The sequence below is a fragment of the Lactuca saligna genome, chromosome 6 (genome assembly GCF_052625555.1).
Source record: "Lactuca saligna cultivar CGN05327 chromosome 6, ASM5262555v1, whole genome shotgun sequence".
In the NCBI taxonomy this organism is placed as follows: domain Eukaryota; kingdom Viridiplantae; phylum Streptophyta; class Magnoliopsida; order Asterales; family Asteraceae; genus Lactuca; species Lactuca saligna.
The window spans coordinates 59,565,400-59,584,515 of NC_136422.1; the positions used below are offsets into that span (position 1 = coordinate 59,565,400).

Genomic DNA, 19,116 nt, shown 5'->3' on the forward strand with positions numbered 1-19,116 from the left:
AATCGGGAATTGAAAAGCAATACTTTTTGGCCTTCATGAATGTCTTTGCTCTTGATTCTTTTATCATGCCATCTCTTGGTCTTTTCTTTATAGAGCCACGAACTAGAATAAGCATCATTTCTGAGTTCTTCATGGGCATTCATTTGCATCAAACGGTTGGTCTACAATTCTTCTATATCGAAGTTGCACCTCTTTAAAGCCCAATATGCCTTATGCTCGATCTCGACCGGTAAATGGCATTGCTTTCCATAAACTAGCCTATATGGTGTAGTACCAATAGGTGTTTTGAAAGCGGTACGAAATGCCCATAGCGCGTCATCCAATTTATCCAACCATTCCTTGCGGTTGCTTCCCACCGACTTCTCTAAAATACGCTTCAAGGCTCGATTGGTCACTTAAGTTTGTCCACTAGTTTGTGGATGGTATGACGTCGAGAACTTATGGGTGACCCCATATTTCTTGACCACCTTTTCCAATTGATCATTGCTAAAGTGTGTGCCTCGGTCACTGATTAGGGCCTTCGGAACACCAAACCGTGAGAATAGTTTCTTTAAGAATCGTACCACTACCCGTCCGTCATTTGTAGGTAAAGCCTGCGCCTCTGCCCATTTTGAGACATAATCGACCGCCACTAGTATGTACTTGTTTCCTTTGGATGTGGGAAAAGGTCCCATGAAGTCAATGCCCCATACGTCGAACACCTCGCACACTTGGATGCTATGTTGTGGCATTTCATTTCGAGATGAAATGTTTCCCACCCTTTGACAAGCATCACATTCTTTGACATATTGGGCTGCATCTTTGAAGATTGTAGGCCAATAGAACCCAATGTCAAAGATCTTCTTTGCGGTATAGTGTGCTCCATGATGTCCTCCCGTGGGCCCGCTATGTCAATGTTCTAGTATTCTTCGGCTTTCCTTCCCGAAGACACATCTTCTTATAATTCCATCCGCACAGCTTCGGAAGAGGTATGGATTGTCCCAAAAGTAATATTTGATCTCCGCAAAGATTTCTTCTTTTGTTGACTACTATAATCCTTCGGGACATAATTTGTAGCTAAATAGTTAGCTATGTCTGCGAACCATGGCTCCTCTCCCACGGACACCATAATGTATTCATCCGGAAAGTCGTCTCCATCCTTATCTTCTTGCAATTGCGGGTTCTCGAGACTAGATAAATGATCGGCCGCTACATTCTCCATTCCTTTCTTGTCTCGTATCTCTATATCGAATTCTTGAAGAAGCAGCACCCATCGTATCATTCTTGGCTTAGCATCGTGTTTGGAAAACAAATACTTGATAGCCGAGTGGTCAGTAAAAACAGTGGTTTTATATAAAACCAAGTAAGGGCGAAATTTGTCAAAAGCATAAACCACAGCTAACAATTCTTTTTCAGTAGTAGTGTAATTCTCTTGGGCGGGGTTTAAGGTCTTACTAGCATAATAGATGGGTTAAAAGTGCTTATCAACCCTTTGACCAAGGACCGCTCCTAATGCATAGTCACTAGCGTCACACATGATCTCAAAGGGTAAGTTCCAATTTGGTGCAATGATGATCGGGGCATTAGTTAATTTTTCCTTAAGAAATTCAAATGCCTCTAAACACTCTTTAGTAAAATTAAAGGGTGCATCTTTAAGTAATAATTGTGTTAGAGGTTTCGTGATTTTGGGAAAATCCTTTATAAAACACCGGTAAAAACCTGCGTGTCCCAAAAAACTCCTAATGCCCTTCACATTAGTTGGTGGGGGTAATTTGGCAATGGTGTCTATCTTTGCCCGATCCACCTCAATTCCCTTTTTAGAGACTTTGTGTCCCAAAACTATACCCTCCTTGACCATGAAGTGACATTTTTCCCAATTTAGGACCAAGTCGGTTTTCTCACACCTAGCAAGAATTGAGTCAAGATTTGTGAGACAGTCATGGAAAGAAGATCCGAATACAGAAAAGTCATCCATAAAGACCTCCATGAATTTTTCCACCATATCATGGAATATGGCGGTCATACACCTTTGAAATGTCGCAGGTGCATTGCATAGTCCAAAAGGCATGCGTCTATAGGCGAAAGTCCCACTTGGGCATGTGAATGTGGTCTTTTCTTGGTCCATTGGGTCTATGGGTATTTGAAAATACCCTGAAAACCCATCTAGAAAGCAGTAATAGCTATGGCCCGATAGTCTCTCTAACATTTGATCTATGAAAGGAAGGGGGAAATGGTCTTTACGAGTGGCATCGTTTAGCTTTCGATAATCGATGCACACTCGCCAACCGGTTACCGTTCGCGTCGGAATTAACTCATTCTTTTCGTTGGTGATGACCGTCATTCCTCCTTTCTTGGGCACCACTTGGACCGGACTCACCCATGGACTATCGGAAATGGAGTAGATGATTCCTGCATCTAAGAGTTTGACCACCTCCTTCTTGACGACTTCTTGCATGTTCGGGTTCAATCGTCTTTGGTGTTGCACCACCGGCCTTGCTCCTTCTTCTAGATTGATTTTGTGAGAGCAATAGGATGGGATTATTCCTTTGATATCGGAGATGCTCCATGCGATGGCTCGTTTCCGTTTCTTCAACACGTGTACAAGTTCTTCCTTTTCCGTCTTGGATAGATCCGAGGCTATGATTACAGGCTTTTGATTTCCTTCTTCCAGAAAGGCATACTCCAGATGGTCAGGTAACGTTTTAAGCTCTGCTTGGTTGTTCTTAGTGACGGACTCGCCGAGTGCAGGTGTGGTACTCGGCGAGTTTGCAGCTGCATTCACGACTTCTGGCTTTTCTTCAGATGTACTCGGCAAGTAGATCGGGTCTACTCGGCGAGTAGGGCTCTCAGATTGCTTCATTATTTCTTCATACCCCGCTTCTTCCAACAGTATTTCGATCTCTAATAAGTCCTTTTCTGGGTCAAATGCTTCATCCAAAGCTGCAAACTTGCTGGAATTTTCAGGTATGTCTTCCTCCAATAGTTCGTCGAGCATGTCGATTGAGAATGTCGTGTCGTCACTACTCCTTGAGTACTTCATAGCTTGGTCCACCCCGAATGTTACTGAATCGTCCCCAACTCGCAAGGTGAGCTTAGAATCTCTCATGTCTACGATAGCGCTAGTTGTGTTGAGGAAAGGCCTTCCAAGGATAATTGGCACTTGCAGATCCGCCTCCATGTCTAGAATGATGAAATCAGCCGGAAAGACAAATTTGTCCACTTTCACTAGCAAATCTTCACAAATGCCTCTTGGGAAGGTGACAGTCTTGTTTGCCAAATGAATTGCCATGCGAATTGGCCTTGGCTCCGGGAGGTCTAGCTTCTTAAAGAACGAGTAGGGCATAAGGTTCACACTTTCTCCAGAATCAGCTAAGGCATGAACTGCAGCCAAGTTGCCAAATTGGCAAGGTAAAGTTAAGCTCCCCGGATCACCCTTCTTCTTTGGTAACTTGTTTAGCATTGCGGCGGAGCAGTTCTCATTAAGCACTACCTTCTGCACTTCCTCCATCTTTCTTCTATTGGTGAGGAGTTCCTTAAGGAACTTAGCATACTTGGGCATTTGCATGACGGCTTTAATGAAAGGAATGTTGATTTGAAGAGTTTTAATGTGGTCTAGAAACTTCTGGTATTCTTCTTCCTGCTTCTCTTTCTTGGCTCGGGCTGGGTATGGCATTGGAGGCTGGTATGGCTTTAAGGGAGGCTGTTCATTCAATTTTGATGGGGTACTCGCCGAGTCGATCGGCCCTACTCGGCGAGTAGAACTCTCAGATTGTGAATCTTGGTTTTCTGCTTGTTCTTCCGTTCCTTCCTTCTACGAGTCCCTGGTTGCTTCAGTTTGAATGGGGGCCAGTGGAGTGATGATCTTCCCACTTGTCTTTGTGACAATGTTTATTTGTGCGCCTCGTGGGTTGTTCTCGGTTTTGCTAGGAAGCTCACCCGGTGACCTTTGGTTAAGTTGTTGAGCAAGTTGCCCAAGCTGCGTTTCTATGTTGTGGATGGATGCTTGCTGGTTCCTGAGCATGGTTCTTGTTTCTTGGATAGCAGCATCATGGTCACTATGTCTTTTCTCGGAAGCAGCCACAAATTTAGTAAGCATATCTTCCAAGCTTGGCTTCCTCTCTTGCACCGGCTCCTCCTTTTGATAAAAGCCTCTCCCTTTTTGTCTATACTTCTCCTCCTTGGCCTTCTTGTACTCTTCGTAAGGCAGCCACTCTTTCTTTTGTTTGCGCCAGTCCTCATCATACCGGTCACCGCTAGAATAACATGCTTGTGCCTTGTTGCCATTCTCATCCAAATCGCAATCTCTAGTGAGGTGAGGTCCATTGCAGTTTTCACAACCCACCCGAATAGCATGGATAGTTTGATCCATTTTGTCCATTCTCCTATCCATGGTTTTTAGCATAGCCATGACCGCGGATAAGTCTTCAGTAGCAGCATACGCGGCTCCCCTCGTGACATCATGCCTAGGGTTGTGGTATTCTCTAGAGTGTTTAGAGAATTCTTCAATCAATTCTTTAATCACCGGGGGTGGATTCTTTGTAAGTGGGCCTTGCGAGTCTAGCAACTACCGGGTTGTGACATTGACTCCATCATAGAAGATGGAAACTTCTTGCTGGTTGTTTAGATCGTGGTGTGGGCAGTTTCTTAGCAGACTTTTGTATCTCTCCCATGCTTCATATAGCGACTCTCCAGCTTGTTGTTCAAAGTTTGCAATGGCCTTCTTCAGTTTGGCTATCTTGGACGGTGGGCAAAAGTGATCAATAAATTCTTCCTTCATCTTGGCCCAAGTAGTGACTGATCTGGGGGAAGTGACTTGAGCCAGTCTTTAGTAGCACCCTTGAAGGTTACCGGAAGCATACGAAGTAGTTGAGTTTCGCGGGTTACATTTGGAATATTGAAGTAATCAGCTACATCATTGACTTCATCCAAATGTTTGTAGGCATCTTCATGATCTTTCCCATAGAAAGGTATTTCCTTGAGTGAAGCTAGGATATGACCTTTTAGCTCGAAGGTAGCAGTCGCGAGAATTGTGGGTTGCACAAGTCCCGGGCCATTGTCGTCGCGCATCCTCTTCTTCCATTCTCCCATGGGGATTTCATCAATGTTAGCCATAGTGAACGCTAACTCTTCCTCCGACTTGGTTTCTTGCTCGTACGTTGCCTCCTCTTCTTCCTCGGTCTCGTACCCAATATCTTCTTGAATTGGCTCCTCAATTATCAAGGAAGCGCTAGAAGCTCCTGATTTACTGCTCTTCTTTTTCCCAAAAACAGTCTTCAAGTTGGACAATGGTGATTTCTTTGGTGTGCTTGAACTCTCCACGTCCTTCCCTTTGTTTCTTTTCAATGCGAATTCGGGATCTTCAAACGGGGGTACCAGTGGTGTGTTTGATCATCTGGTCATGAAAGTCCTGAAATCAATAAAATAAAAAGCGTAAAAAGAACAAAAAGATTGTAAAAAAAAAATCTACTGCTGACTAAACTGCTACTCGCCGAGTAGGTGCGATTGCACTCGGCAAGTATCAGTGGTATTTCAAAAAAAAATTCTAAGTTTTAAACTAACTAAAACAGATACTAAAACCTAATTACTAATTACTAATTACTAAATTGCAATAAATGAACTTTATGCAAGTAAACTCACACAAAGGATCGAAAAAATTAGGAATTAGCTTAATTATTTAGAACCGTTCCCCGACAACGGCGCCAAAAACTTGATATGTGTTAAAACGAACTAGTTTTATCCCTACTTTTAATTAATAAATTGAGCACACAAAGGCAGTGAACCTGTCTTTTAGTGGTATAGATTGATAAGTAAGGTATCGAACTCAGGAAACGGAAAATTAAACTAATAACTAATTTTAACTAAAACAAATAATAAAAGTAAAGGGTTTTTCTCTAGTTTTGCAAGACTAGAAACTTAGACAAACTAAATTAACTAATTAACTAAAGCAACAACTATTCACCAAATTTGATAAAGATGTTTCCATTTAGGTTCAACCAATTCACTCTTATGGTTATTTAAGTTTAAGGTAGATTAATTGCTATTGGTTACCAATTATAATAGTTAGGTTCATGTTCATTACTCCTAACCCTTAGACAATTAACTAATTTAAGCGTTGATCAAGTGTTTAAACTAATTAATTCCCTAGATTAATTATTTGGATTAAATAAGATTTGTAATGGTCAATTAAGTTATTAATTCAATTAACCTCTTGTTGATGGTTTCTCAAACAAGCTCACACATTAATCTTCCTATTTTCTTATTAATCTTAGTTTCATAATCATTACTTCTAAGCATATGGTTTAGTATTCACATAGACATATGAGGTTAACAATTAAGTGATGTTCATGCAACCTAATTGCCTTCCAATTAACAGAAAATAGTAGTGATTAATACATAAGGTTCTTTAACAAACTTAATTTAATAAATCACCAATAGACAATTAAGCAAAAATCAATAATCAAACCATAGGAGTTCTTTGGTATTCCCCAAACAAAAACAAAAACAAATTTAGCTCATAATTGCACTAGAAACAAACATAAAAACAAAGTTTACTAAAGCAAACATATTCAATTCCTAAGTCTAAGTGGTAGAATTAACCTAATTGCTTGAATTCTTCCAAATATTGAAGCTTAGGGTTCCTTAACCTCTTCTGGGTCTCTTAGTCGTAGCTAAACCTTCAAAAATTGCCAGGAGTATCATCCCATGAGATAAGGATTCGTCTTTTATAGATATCCCAAAACAGGGTGTACTCGGCGAGTAGCAGAACCAACTCGCCGAGTAGGTCCATACTTATCCGTCTTGAATCAGCAGTCGTATTTATCTTCTGGAACATCCTCGTGTACTCGTCGAGTATGGTCGATCTACTCGCCGAGTATATCACCTTCTTTCACTCTTTGATCTTCAATTGCTTCCCTTTTCTCCTCTTTACTTCCAAGCATATCTTTTGGACTGAAAACAAAATTCACAACATTTTAAGTACCTTTTGTCCACATTATTCACATAATTAATCAAAAATAACTAAGAATATATGCTAAATAATTAACTAATTATGCACATATCATGGTTTTATCGCAAAACTTCAACGGGTAATAACTTCTTCGTTATAAGTCGGATTTCAGCATTCTTTATATGTAAGGAATCCTTTTGACATATACTATACTTTGGTTAAGATTATTTATTCTAAATAATCTCCTATAAAAAAGTCATTTTTAACGTTTATTATCTCTAAATTAACTAACCCGAATCTGCGGGCGTTACAAACGTGGACACAAGGGAACACCAACAAAATGTTCCTTTCTTAATTGTCAGCAGCCTAGAGACTACAGGAGGACCATAACAAGCTCTAGAATCCCTCTAACTCCAAAAGCTTCCAAAGGAAAGGAAAAAAAAACCTCCCAAAATTACCAAAAACTTGAATCTAGAAGAAGAGATGTCAAGGTGGGAACTTTATACCTCCAATAGCTCAGAAAACTGAAGAGGCTGATGGATCCAAACTTGCTCCTTGCTTCCTTATGAACTTCCTGTTGGTTTTTATACAAACAATCATATGTGTGCATGCAACCCTAGAATTGGATCTATGTTTTCACTATTAGATACACAACATTATGAACACATAAAGAAACCCTAATACTAGCATATAAGTAATCATATTAACTTTGATTGTTATGTAGCAATAACAATCCTAAATCTCCTTGTATTGACTTTGGAAGGCTTAGAGTCACAAGTGTCACTCCTCTAATGGCTTACAAACACCAAGAGCAAATGGAGAAGGTATAAAGAGAGAGGAGAGGTTAGAATTCATCCTTAGGACTTCTTGGGAAGAGATATACGAATTCATGAGCCTTAGGGTCTTTATATAGGTGTGGAGATAGGGTTTCAGTCATTATCCTTATCTAGTTGCTTATCCACAAAGCAACCCATAAGATAATCCTTGAATCCTTATCATAGTCGAATTCTAAGGCCTTATCACCTTAAATTCGTTCACCCTATATTTAAGATAATCCTTACCTTATTTTGTAACTATCACATAATTACAAATTAGCCCCTCTGGTTTAATTAATTACACTTGATCACAAAATTAATTCCTAATTAATTATTGACCAATATTAATTAAACAAATATGATTTCTCCTTTAATATATTATTCTTATAATATATTAATAAATCATATTATCCTCTCTTTCTATATATTTCTCCAATCAAGTTGCTTCGGTTAAGGCAACCCAAAAGGACCATGCACTATCGGGTCAAGTACATACCAAAATAGTTATGGACTTAGACACTAATCCAACAGTCTCCCACTTGGATAAGTCTAATAACTATTCTTCGTATGACTTCAGATCCTGATCTGCAATCGTAGCTTTCCAAAGCCGCTGTCAACTCTGATCATATCAGATACGCGTGTCCTTAGATAAAGGATCATATATTCCTCCATTCTAGATATCATATGAGATATGATTTCTAATCATTCTCTTTGTACTACTTCTCGATTTCTGATTTATGACGACAGACTAATTGAACAAATCAAATTAGCCCTAGCTCGGCCGAGCATTTACGTATGTCATCACTAAACCATCGAGGGGCCCAACGATATCGCTTTTATCCTACTTTGGATAAAAGGAACGGATAAACTTTGATACAATGCTCGCTTGCACTCACTCACCGAATTACACACAACAATATGTTTTATAACACCAAGTTACTAGTGTGTTTACATATTATCAATGTGCAACCGATTCGCAAGATACAACTCACACATCTCGGTTTCAAGAATATAAGATGTTATCGTCTCACCAATCACTCGTGATACAATTCATGGAGTGATCCAAGTGAGTGTGGGTTTAATCCAATGCTCAAATTCATATTCATAAGCACTCATGAACATTGCAACAAACATTTGCTTATGTCTAATACTCTTTTAGACAATCCACACACCAATTCACGACAGTCTTCATTCATATCTACTTCCAACATATGAACGACTGTGGCCCGTTTGAATAATTCGATTATTCTTAATAAACTCAATTATTCTGGAAGTCAACACATGCAAAGTGAAACACAAGAATAATACTAATCCCATATGACCTCAAACCTTTGAGTATAAATAAAACTCCTTTTATTTATCACCATATCGATTACTCATTATTTGTCGTTTCGGGTAATCAACTTCTTACTTGAATTATTACACTTGTCCCATGCTCCCAGCATGCACACAATGTTTACTTATGGTTCTTACTTTGTGAAATAGATCAAATTGTACACATTTCCAATCATTCTCATTTCACAACTACAAATCCTTTTTCATAAGTGAAAGAATATCAAGTTCTTGCTACTTATAGAATATGCTAGATTCTAACATTCTATGCAATGATTCTTTCGTAATAGCATTGTACCAAAGTCACAAAGACTATGGCCAATGATATTACAAAGTCCTCTATCGGATATTGTTTCAATACAATTCCTTAGATATGATGTCTCTCACTCAAAGTACATTCTTTGAACATCCTTTTGCATAAAAGTTTCTAATCTAGACATAGATTTTCAATATTCATTTCCCAATATGGACACGCTTCCATATTTTCCATTTGACAACTCATTCTTAATAGAATCTTATCTATTCTTAATAATGTCGATATGGTCCAGTCAATACCATGCTTCCAACTACTCACAAGCAACCAATCCTCGCTGAACTTTGGATTGTCCTTTGATAGTTGTTTAATTATTTTAGTCAAAACCAATTCTAGTCCCTTTTCCCTCTAAATGCACTAGACATTTGGAAAATTTTAGAATGGCCAAATATTAAAGCATTTGCAATCGATCCTATACCCGAAGCGTATGGGACACGACGCATAATGTTTTATTTGCTATGTTCTCAAAATTCGAATTGTGAAGAGGAATTCCGTAATCATAATCGAAATTTTAAGAACACACTATGTACCTTTGACTAAATTTATTAACATTTCTCAACCTAAGCCTTTAGATTTGAAATGAAGCATAATATTCTCTCCCTTAATTATAGCAAAACAACTTTACAACCCTTACGACTTTGCAAGGTATAACTCTTGTTTTTCTATAATTAATATTGCCAACTTGCAATGCTTTTCCATAATAATCATACAATCATAACATTTATGCTCCCACTATCATGATGATTACTATAAAACATAACACTTATGCTCCCACTAGCTTCGACATGTATTCATAAACATCTTAACTTTCAGAAAAACAATACCTATTGAAACAATACCTATTGAATTTCTTAAGTCCATGTTTCTAATACTTAATGCTTTGATAATCTTTTATCAAGGCTTCTTGAACTTGTACACCTTTGCATTCGATAGTTCATATGTGTGTCTAAACTATTAAGACTAATTGCCAAACCTCACAATTCAAATCATAGAAAGGGATACCGTAACCATAATTGAATTCGAGAATGCAACTTTACAATCACTATCTTCTTAAAATCTTTCTTAGTGAAAGCATTTCCTCACAATCATTTTCATGAAGGAGGAAATCTTATGACACTTAGATTTAAACGGTGTATGTGTTCCTATCCATGTGAATTTGTTAAAACCAAAGTTTAAGACAAATTCAAACTCATATGGACCGAACTTTCTTAATCTTGATTTCTTGCCTTATGGTAGCATAGCTGCCCACCACGTCTTCCAAGTAGTTAAGTAGCTCACCCTTTCCTATCAATGTACCTTTCATTGATTAAGGTGCCTTGCCTTTTATGCGTTCAAAATGAGAACTCATAGGACTCATATGCATAATTAACTCAATTGGAACAACACAGAAAAAAATAATGTCAACACGATAGGTTGTAAACCTCAACTCGTGTGCTAGAGATGGTCAATAAGGTTTATTTGATTTGTTCTTGAAACCTTTCAAGACCATTAAGACTCCCACTGACTCCTTGACATATAAGATTCTTTTGTCAATAAACATTTCTTGACAAACAAATATTCAAGAGTTAGTGTAATTTTTATCAAAACACTTCACAAATTGGTCCTAGTTGGTCTTTTGTCTTATCCAAGACATCACAACTTTCCACATTTGATGAATGTTATAAACCTTTAATACTTTTCACTCACATGTCACAATCTTAACTTTAAGACTTGTTATTGAAACGAAGTATGATAGACTTCTTGATTTAACCATTTCTTCAATCCTTGGTTCCTCTTCTTAAACATACAATTGTACTAAGACTCACTTAGAGGATCAATTGAGATATGGTTCTTAATCATTAAGATCTATCATAAAGCATAAAAGCTACTCTCCCTTCTTCTTAGAATGGAGAAACTTTTATTTTTCTGCCTACTTGATTCTTCTTATTTGTTTTGCTATTGATTTAAACCTTTTTAATCAATTCTGAATTACACTTAATCTTGTAAGTGTAATCATATTTACTAAGCCTTTAGTAAATCATGACGAATATCTTTGTTACTCTTATGGTGAACTTGATCAACACACAACTTTGTGTACTCGATCTCCTAGTCCTTCACTTGCACTTTGTCAACGAATTAGTCTAATTTCCAAATATGAAATTTCTCATTCATCATGCAACCAAGTTGCGTGATTCCAAATTTCTGTCCAATTGAAACTTTGGGCGATGAGAAACTCCCTCTATTTGGCAAATTCTCGACATTTCCATAAATAACATAACTAAGAATCATATCCATTCGTTGTAGAAATATGCTAACATCAATTTTCATAATGATTTCATTGCAAGGAAATAAACAAATAAATAAATAAATAAGTCAAACAAAAATTTATTTTATTTATAAACGCAGCGGAAAAACATTTGTCCTTACAATGCAAAATCCATTGAAAACTATGTAAAAAATGAAAATTTCTAACAACTCTATCATAACTATCTAAGCTCAAAATCTAATCTTCAAGTCCATGCGATCGAGATCCATCTCTTGGTGATTAGATTCATCTTGCTTTCTCAACAAGCTTCCTTTTTTTTCACCGATCCTGCTAAACACTCAAATGCAATCTTATTACATCATGTATTAAGAATCAATGAATAGGAACTTAACGGAGTTATATAGTGGATTTTACCTAAAGTGGAGCCATACGTTTTAACTCTCCCATCTCTTAGATCTCTTAGGTAATTAGGGCAACTTCGTCTCCAATGCCCCTTCTCTTGGCAATAAAAGCAAATTGACTCTTTTGGAACAAAACATGGAACTACTTCAGACATCGCCTTTCTCTTATGATCAAACTTTTCGATCATTGCATGTCTTTCATTGCCATTGTGTATATCCATAGAGGTCTTGAAGGCAGATTCACCAATCAACTTTGCTTTTCTATTGCGCTAAACCATTGTTGATTCAGCAGCAATAAGCATGTAGGTGAGATCTATAAGTGTCACGTCATGGTTCATCATATAGTACTCTCTTACGAACTCACTATACGAGTTGGGAAGTGACTAAAGAACGCAATCAACAGCCATCACTTCACTAACAACGGATCCCATCATTCTTAGTTTATCAATGTGCGACTTCATCCCTAGGACGTGTGCACACACCGACTTTCCTTCTTTATGTTTACTTGCCAAAAGGGCTTGAGTGATATTGAACCTTTCAATTTTACAATTTTGTGGGTTAGGGAGAATAATTAGAGGAGGAGGAGGAAGTGAAGCATGATTTCTTGTTCCTCGATCGAATCGTGGAATATCATCTTCATTTGGAATACTTGTTCCACGGGATTCGGGAAGACCATAGTTGTCAAACTTTATCATCTACAAAACGGGAGAAAAACGAATTCAAGTTAGTTGATTGATTGAGTCCTTGGTAAATCACCCAAATGAAATTCCAAGGCTAGGACCAACACAATATGCTACAACCTAGAAAAGGGATGCCTTAATCTAGTTGCAGAATATTTGAAGGTAAGTGAATGACGATACACTAATTTCCACCATGAAAAACGAAAAATAAATTTAAGTTTTAAATCTATGAAAACTCCTAGATCCTTTGAGATTCATTGAACATTTCAATGGCATGTTTAAATCTCGATATTCCCCTCTAGTTTGTGACTGGGATGCCGAGGATCACAAAGCGGGTGTGAATAACCATGCAAACTACATGGTGCCCTCACATGTTACAATCACCTATTCGATGTGCCGGTAAACCACACACGCTCCACCGAACTATGACAAACATTGAGTCACCCTTTGCTACCTTTGCTTAGAACCATTTAGTGTGCCGGTAAACCACACACGCTCCACTAACGTCTTCGCAAGGGCACAAAGTGTAATTTCATGGAATTGCATCAATTCACTTTTGCCTAAGTAACTAAGATTGGGAATTTGAAAAACATTTAGTTACTTTTGTACTTCATTATACTTATAATAAAAGGTTTCGTCCTATCCTACCCGTTCGGCTAACGACCCTCCACTAGTCAAGAGTGCGGTGGGTAAGAGTGGATACCCATTCAATCGCCATTTTATAGGCAATTTCCCTAAACACCCCTTATAGACTAGCTTCGTGAATGAGGCCTACTAACGGTAAGACTAGCAGTTTAAGTTATACATATATAATATTAGACTTTTAATATTATACGTAGTATAAGGGTGTATTTTATGCTTTTAAAATACTAGGTGGTTTAATTTTATAAATTACACTTTTAATTTAATTAAATGTAAACCATAACATTATGGATTTATTAACTCTCTCTTAATTATACATTTAATCAATTTTAATAAAACCATAAGGGTGAAATTTGAACTTTTCAAAACTAGGGTTTTAGAATTTAACATTTTAAAATTAAACTTTTAATCTAAATTTAAATTCCAAAACTTGAGGGCAAGTTTTTGAAACTTTTCAAAAAAATTAGGTTTCAATCTCACTTTAAAATTTTCGAAATTTAATACCATTTAAATTAAAATTTCAAATATTAAAACTCTTGATTTAATAATTATCTTAAACTATTAATTTAAATTATTAAATCATAAGGGATTATCTAAATCATAAAGGATAATTACCAACTAAACAATTAAGATATCCTAATCCCTTAACTATCTCTATAGATTTTGAAAATCATGGGATAGGATAATTCATAATCTTGAATTACCATATATAACCATTAAAGGATAATTACAAGATATGGGATAATCCAAATCCCTAAAAATTAGGATCTTATCTTAGGGAGGAGGCTCATCTCGAAAATCAAGGGTTGGATAACCCTAGAATTTGAAAACTTGGTGGCTAAGGAAAGGGTTTAGGAAACCCTAACCAATTTCGAAAATCAGGGTTCAAGATCCCTAATTTCGAAAATCCAAGCTTCCTAGGGTTTATTGGCCATAAACCCTAATTTTTCAAGTTCATACATTTGTATCATGCTAATTGAAAACAAAACCAATGGCTCTGATACCACTGTTGGTTTTTATACAAACAATCCTATGTGTGCATGCAACCCTAGAATTGGATCTATGTTTTCACTATTAGATACACAACATTATGAACACATAAAGAAACCCTAATACTAGCATATAAGTAATCATATTAACTTTGATTGTTATGTAGCAATAACAATCCTAAATCTCCTTGTATTGACTTTGGAAGGCTTAGAGTCACAAGTGTCACTCCTCTAATGGCTTACAAACACCAAGAGCAAATGGAGAAGGTATAAAGAGAGAGGAGAGGTTAGAATTCATCCTTAGGACTTCTTGGGAAGAGATATACGAATTCATGAGCCTTAGGGTCTTTATATAGGTGTGGAGATAGGGTTTCAGTCATTATCCTTATCTAGTTGCTTATCCACAAAGCAACCCATAAGATAATCCTTGAATCCTTATCATAGTCGAATTCTAAGGCCTTATCACCTTAAATTCGTTCACCCTATATTTAAGATAATCCTTACCTTATTTTGTAACTATCACATAATTACAAATTAGCCCCTCTAGTTTAATTAATTACACTTGATCACAAAATTAATTCCTAATTAATTATTGACCAATATTAATTAAACAAATATGATTTCTCCTTTAATATATTATTCTTATAATATATTAATAAATCATATTATCCTCTCTTTCTATATATTTCTCCAATCAAGTTGCTTCGGTTAAGGCAACCCAAAAGGACCATGCACCATCGGGTCAAGTACATACCAAAATAGTTATGGACTTAGACACTAATCCAACACTTCCTTCTTCCCAAACTTCACTAAAACTCCAAGAAACAAGTTTCAAATCAAACAAACAAGTTTTCAAATCTTCATGGAGGCAAGGGTTTCGTATGGAAGGGTTGGACGCTGAAGAGGATGTCATAATCTAAGAGTATAGGAGCTAAAATATGGAGGAAACCCTAAAAGATCAAGGGCTTGGGCTGCAACCGCTGCCACGTCATGGTCTTCCTCTTGTCACGCCGTGGTGACCATTCGGATATAGGTTCATGCAATTGGCATGTCACATCATGATGCTCCATTCACCACGTCGTGTCACAAGGTTTTCCTAAAAACGTTACTTTAATTCCCTCTAAACACTCAACCGGTCTATTCTCGAAATGAGGGTTACATCTTGGTAATATATGTAATAAAATAGTATGTATATTTCAGCGTACATGACCTCCAAAAATAAAAGCATAAGATTCATCATTTCGTTATGGGGAAAAATCTCCAATAAAGTCCTAAAATTTTGGCCCGATTTACGTTTTAGTCCTGAACTAATTTTTGTTTACGAAAAAATCCTAAAAACCGGCAAAATTATGCATTTTGACCCTTTTTGACCGGTTGGAACCGGCAACAAATTAATTTGGGACTATTTCATAAACTGACCTAAAATATTGAGACTATTTCACAAAATAACCCAAAATATTGGGACTTTTCTTCAAAAAAAATTATTAGGACTTTTTTGCAAACAAAAACCTTATTATTATTATTATTATTATTATTATTATTATTATTATTATTATTATTATTATTATTATTATTATTATTATTTTAAACAAGTATACTAATTTTTAAATTCATTATTACTGATATTTTTAATAATGCATATAAATACACTTAAATAAAAAAAAATATTAAAGAAATTATTTAAAGGTGAAGGTGGTGGTGATGCTAATTCTTTAAACATTGAAATCATGAATATCTGCTTGCATGTTCTCACTTTCTATGTGATCATTTCAAATTTTTATTATTGTTTTCAATTCAAAATATTAACACTTAACAATTTAAAAGAAGTTGCTTATTTGTAAAATTGTGTATAAATAGTTTAAGATAAAAGGATTTATCACTTTGTATATATATATTTTTAAGGTAGAATTATTTCTTTTCAAATCCAACAGATCCACAATAAATATTTACATTGGTGGCCCATATCAAAATTCGAAAGTATTAATTACAATATCTTGTTTAATAGAAAGTAATATGACTTGTTTTGCTTTATCACACTATATCTGCTATGTTTCCAAAAAAACACAAGGATAAAGTAATGAAAAAGAGCAACACACATGTTTGTAATTCAGATACTTACACATAAGACATACATGCAAATCACACGCTCACTATTTGTAAACAATTTTAAAAATCAGTAGCTTCTTTTAAAATGTTAAATGTCAATATTCTGAATTAAAAACAATAATAACAAATATGAAATGATCATATACAAAGTTAGAATATACAAACAGACATTCTTGATTTCAATGCTAATAGCATTATCATCTGCTCAGTCTTCACCTTTATAAAACGTCTTTAACATTTTTTTAATTTAAATGTATTTATATGTATTATTAATAATATTAATAATAACAAATTTAAAAAATAGTATACTTATGTATATATTAATATAATAATAGTAATAATAATAATAATAATAATAATAATAATAATAATAATAATAATAATAATAATAATAATAATAATACAAAGTTAGAATATACAAACAGACATTCTTGATTTCAATGCTTAAAGCATTATCATCTGCCCAACCTTCACCTTTATAAAATTTCTTTAATATTTTTTTATTTAAATGTATTTATATGTATTATTAATAATATTAATAATAACAAATTTAAAAATAGTATACTTATTTATAATAATAATAATAATAATAATAATAATAATAATAATAATAATAATAATAATAATAATAAAGCTTTTGTTTGCAGAAAAGCCCTAATATTTTTTGTTTTTGCAGAAAAGTCCCAATATTTTGGGTCAATTTATGAAATAGTCCCAAATTAATTTGTTACCGGTTCTAACCAGTCAAAAAGGGTCAAAATGCAAACTTTTGCTGGTTTTTAGGACTTTTTCATAAACAAAAATTAGTTTATGACTAAAACATAAATCAGACCAAAATTTTAGAACTTTATTGGAGATTTCCCTTTCGTTATGTACCATCATATCTTAGGTACTTATACCACATGCATTCCCTTACCATCATATCTTAGGTACTTATACCACATGCATTCCCTCGAAAACAAGGTTGAGGAGTAAATTTCACATTAATACTTATTGTTGAGAGCCAAACATAAGTTTAGTCATAAGGGAAATTAACTAATCTAACAACTATGAATATTTTTTTACAAAATTAGTCCCTGTGCAGATCTTTGTTACAAAAAATGGTCAATACGTTCAAGATTTTTGTGTGTTGACAGATTTGGTCCATTTGTAGAAAATAAATTTCAAAAATTGTCCCTATAATTTACAAAAAAAAAAAAAAAAAAAAAAAGGTCCCTATGTAGATTTTTTGCAGGAACAATCCATATGTTTATAAAATTTGCATATTACATTAAAAATTTACAAAATAGTCCCTACCTAATAGAAAATTTACAGATCCCCCCATGTGGCAATATATTGTCATGTTTCTTCCCTACTGTTTTTAATTTCACACTTTGAGTACACGACTTTTGTATATTTTTAGGTTTGCTCCCTATACTTTCATAGTTACACAAGTTCAGTCCCCCTCCCCCACAAAGCAGGGATAGTAACTTACTAGTTTGGTTACTATTTTATAAAACTTTCTCAATAATCTTGTTACATCATATGTCCACATCAGTAGTACTTTTCCTTTATTTTTGTTCTTTTTGGTACAAGTGGTTTCTGAAAGTGTAAAGACGAAACAAACACATAGTGCTCTACTTTCTGAAAAACAAGCATTAGACAAACAACTTCAACAGGTGAATTCAACATTTGAATCACTAAAATTATAGATTACTCATTCAGAAGACATGTATAGTTTTTTCTTGCTTATAAGAATCAATTTTTGTTTTTTAATCATTTTATAACACTTTAAGATATGATGATGTATTAATGTAGATGAATGGTTGTGTAACACAAGCTCTTAAGTTGACAAAGAAGACAGATAATTGTCAATCAACTTGGAAAACAACAAGTCAGAATTATCAAATGCTGATAAAGAACTGAAGTGCCTTAAATCATTGCTTTCTTCTTCAGAAAAGGAATATGATCAAATCTGTAGGAAGATGGAAGAGATTCAAGAGGAGTTGGACAACGAAAGGTATTATAACTCATTGTATTTCGTTCCCTTATGATTCCATTCCAATGAACGAATACGAAACTAATGAATGGAATTGGTGTTTTAAAACGAGAATGAACAGGAAGAAGCTTAATGAGGAGCTTGATGAACTAAACATAAAGATTACAAAATTATCATTAGGAAGTGGTGAAGTTGCAATTCAAAAACTCCAAGATGAAATCAAGGAGTGCAAGTCTATTCTCAAATGTGGGGTTTGCTTTGATCGACCAAAAGAGGTACTTTTTGGTTTAAAGAATTTTGGGTGGTTGTTTTGGGACGGATGGTGATTGTGAAGTGTTATCATCTGTTTTGTAATCCATGTATCCAGAGGAATTTAGAGAACCGACATAGGAAATGTCCTGGCTATGGAATGTCATTTGGGCAAAATGATGTTCGGTTTGTCAAGATATAAATATTTTATAGGAATTAGTTAGTTTTTTTTTGTAAACATAAAATATGTAGCCCATAGGAGGGAGATGGGTGTGTAATTAGTAGGGGTTACGTTACGTGGAACTATTAGAAAAATATGGTTGGGTATTGATAGAATTATGTTGTGATGGTGTTCATTTTTTTACGGAAAAGGTTAAAAATAAGTTAACGAAAAATTTCATTTGTAATTTTTAATCACTGAATTTATTTTTGTTTTAAAAT

General features: G+C 35.2%; 1 non-coding gene and 1 pseudogene across 1 annotated transcript; both read left to right on the forward strand.

Moving 5' to 3' along the window:
* Positions 1-18,877, forward strand: part of LOC145002625 (E3 ubiquitin-protein ligase BRE1-like 2) — a 92,450-nt pseudogene extending 73,573 nt beyond the window's left edge.
* LOC145003644 (small nucleolar RNA R71) lies at positions 4,602-4,708 on the forward strand. The gene has a single exon (XR_013662096.1). It is a non-coding gene; the product is annotated as a small nucleolar RNA R71 (small nucleolar RNA).
* Positions 18,878-19,116: the final 239 nt, after the last annotated feature.